Source organism: Castor canadensis, chromosome 10, assembly GCF_047511655.1.
Source record: "Castor canadensis chromosome 10, mCasCan1.hap1v2, whole genome shotgun sequence".
Classification (NCBI taxonomy): Eukaryota; Metazoa; Chordata; class Mammalia; order Rodentia; family Castoridae; genus Castor; species Castor canadensis.
This window is the reverse complement of record NC_133395.1, coordinates 6,308,825-6,312,720: the sequence shown is the minus strand read 5'-3', so window position 1 is coordinate 6,312,720 and position 3,896 is coordinate 6,308,825. Positions and strand designations below refer to the sequence as shown.

General features: G+C 33.5%; 1 pseudogene; it reads left to right on the top strand.

Moving 5' to 3' along the window:
* The first annotated feature begins 239 nt into the window (after nt 1-239).
* On the top strand, nt 240-1,139 carry LOC141411576 (serine palmitoyltransferase small subunit A pseudogene; annotated as a pseudogene).
* The last annotated feature ends 2,757 nt before the right edge of the window (nt 1,140-3,896 follow it).

Genomic DNA, 3,896 nt, shown 5'->3' with positions numbered 1-3,896 from the left:
TATAATGAATATGTTACAGAAAATAGAGATAATATACTTGTTATAAATTAATGAAAATTCACACATAAATCAATCATATTGGATTACAATTATCGCCCTTATTCACACAAGACTAATAAAAGAGTTGATATTTGAAACACAGCTCTGGGCAAAATTGATCCAAAGTCCTTGCTATCATCTAAGGGGCTTTGATTAAAACTACAATGTGGACAGGTTTTTAAAGAAATATGGTGGATGTGCGGCTGCATCGCGGGAGGCGCATGGCGGGGATGGCGCTGGCGCGGGCCTGGAGACAGATGTCCTGGTTCTACTACCAGTACCTGCTGGTCACAGTGCTTTACATGCTGGAGCCCTGGGAGCGGATGGTGTTCAACTCCATGCTGGTTTTGGTCGTGGGGATGGCACTGTACACTGGGTACGTCTTCATGCCTCAGCACATTATGGCCATACTTCACTACTTTGAAATTGTACAGTGACCAAGAAGAGGCTCCTTGGGGAAGATCCACCTTATGAAGTTGGAGTGAGACTTCATCAGATGTCAGAAGAAACTCAACCGGAATGAACATAAACAACCTTATACATACAAAGACTAAAATTCATGAGTGGAACAGGAAAATCATCCTGACTCATGTGTTGTGTTCTTTCTTTTTTAATTTTAAAAGAAGCTCTTGTATAGTAGTTTTTGTCTATTTTAACATTGTGGTCATTTGTACTTTGATATCAGTATTTTCTTAACCTTTATGACTGTTTCAATATTACCCTATGAAAGCTTTTCTTAATGTAATTTTGAGTACATCTTAATTGCCTTCTATTTTTGAAACCCAAGGTCATTAGTTGGGCTTTACTGTTCTTGCTATTGTATGGCATATACATCTGCCCGGATATATTTCTACTCTTGACCAAAGTTTTGTAAGAAACAATATAAGATTTGGGGCAGGGGTATGGGGAGGGAGGATATTTTATTGAGAACTACTTACAAAAGACTTATCTGTAAGGTTGAACTCAGGAGTACAGTTTTAGCTGTCTATACTCTTAACAGCTTTTGCTTTAAAACTATTAAAGTGTTTCTTAGCAATGAAAAAGAAAATATCTTGCTAAAATTAATATGAAGAACATTTCACATTTTAAATATTTAATTCTTATGTTGACTTTGATTCTTGTGATGATAGATGGTTAAGTAGCATTATTAGGTAATGCTTAGATACATGGTAGAGTTTCTCATAGAAGGTAATTAGTTTCCTCTGAGGAATTATTAACAGTGTGTCTTTCTTAAACTTAGTCTCATGATTGTAACAGGTGCTGCAAATGTATTTGCTCATTGTGATGTGATAAGAGGAATTGTTAAAAACCATAGCAAATCTAAGAAGTGTAAACTTGGTTAAAATCCTTTCACTCTTTGTATTTTTTTTAAATTTTTATTCCTTAGATGTAAAATGACTACCTAATTTTTTGATGTAAACTGATTAAATTCAAAGAGAAAAAAAATCAGCCAATGTAGAAATGTATCTTTTTCTTTATGGTTAAATAAATATTGATCTAGTTAAAAAAAAAAAGAAAGACAGAAATATGGACAATTATTTGTCAGAGGCCATCAAAATAAACAAACACTAAACATTGCAAAAATCCAATACCTAGAGACTTATTTAAGTAATTTTGCAACAAATGGAAAACTTAATGTAAATTTCAAAGTGTTACTAGAAATAGTTGACTAATAACTGTTTTAGAATTATTTAGATTTTGTAGGTTATTCTTTCTAGTTTTGCTAGACCTTCAATTATTGAAAATATGAGAGAGAAAATTTGTTATATAATTTGCTCTGTCAGATCATTTTAGAGGAATTAGGTTTTTTTTAAAAAAGAAAACAAGAAATAATATGTCTCATGGTACATCCATTATTTTGTTTACTCTTGTGTGTCATTTGGAAAGATAAAGCATCCAATTCACTAATTAAAAAGAAGCCCAACTTTACTTTTCTCTATTAAAAATCATAATTCAATTGACCATGTAGGAAATATAAACATCTAATAAGTTAGTTATTATTATGATAAAAAGAAACGGGAAACATGCAATCTTTCTTGGAAGATAATGCGCCTTAGAGCATTCTCTGACTTTCTTAACATACTTTCATACTTAACACTGAGTGATGTTAATTTAGAACATAAGGTTTTCTTCACCAGTTTTCTGTGACTTAGTGAAAAATTAGTTAGCTTAGAATAACTAGGAAAAATAGAGAAGCTAAGACACTTTCCCACATAATTAGGTCCTATCATGACTCATCTGGGAATAAGGAATGGAGTGGCAGGACAGGAGTGGCAGGGGAGTGAGAAAGGAAAAGAAAGCATATTAGAATCATAGCCAGTAGTGCACATTTTAAGAATAATTATTTGGAACAAAAACTAAATGCAGATGCTGTATTTATCCTGCTTTTTCTGAGGAGGATTCTTGCAGTTTGAAAAAGTTATTCATGGATTCTATCAATAAATGACCTTGAGGTCTGCTTTCCTATCATAACACTGTTCAGGTTTTATTGATTGTATGAAACATCAATCAGATAATGGTTTGATGACCCCACCCTTGAAATTCAGCCAGTAAACCTCCATAAAGAATAAAATATCAATTAGCATTATCAAATACTGCTGATGAGAGTATAAATAGAAGTAACTGTATTCTGAAGCCAGAAAGGGAAAAATATATAATAGCTATAAAAAGTCTCTGCCCACCCTTTGATGAAAAGATTCCAAGTTTAAGGCTGTTTCCTACAGAAATAATCAGAGATGTGTATAGATAAGTAGCAACAAGAAAATACAGTAGTGAAAAGTTGGAGCAAAACAAGTGATGAATATCAGTAATTAAGTGTGTCATGTGTATGTAGTAGAATATTGTACAAACACTGTTTACCACTAACAAGAAAGCAAGCAGTGGTGACAGGGAAAACTACTCCTTTATATTTCCATGAGAAAATATCTACTCAAAATAATAAAGTTTGACTTATATTATTAAAGTGACATCAGCTGCTATGATAAATATTCTTGAAGACTTTTCCAAATAGAAGTTATCTCTTACCCTGAAAAGAGTCATTGTTAAAGGGACCATTTGATAAAAATTCTCTTTTTCAACAGGGTAATCTTCCAGGTTACTCTTGGTGACAATGGTCAGTCAGCAGTAGGAGAAGAACAGAGTGGAGAACTGTGCAGCTTTGCTATATGGGACAGGCCTCCCAGTGGCTTCTGTGACTTCCCCTCTCATTTTGTCACCCAGTGTTAGGTTCAGTTCCACGTTAGGAACACTAGTCTAGCTGTGTATGCAGAAAAGAAATGGGGAGGTTAAACAGCTCTGGTGTCTGTGCCAACAGGTTCTACCAGGGAGCCTGACTTCACCTGCTCATGTGTGTGCATGTGTGCATGAGTGCGTATGTGCATGTATGTGTACCTGTGAGACATATAACACACACATTTCCTCTTAGGAAATAAAATAAGTACTTTCATATTTACAGATTTTTGTATCTTTTAAATGCCCACAATTTTGATATTGCTTTTATAATCAGTAAAAGTGAAATATTGTGTGTTTGTGGTATTGAGTTTAAATTCAGTGTCTTCCACTTACAAGGCAGAAGCTCTATCACTTCATCCACCCCCCTCACTCCAATAAAAATGAAAATATAAATAATTAATACAAAAATTGCATTATGTAGTTATTATTGTATATTCCTCTTTTTACCCACCAGATATTTGCCTATTCTAAAGACAAAATTTTATAGTTAAAAATGCAGAATTATGGACAAAATATGTTTTCTATCACTAGTCTGTGTCTTCATAAAGGCTAAGTATGAAAGAGTCAGATTTTGTCATATAAAAATATGTACTGACATTTAAATATATATCTCCCAGGCACAGCTC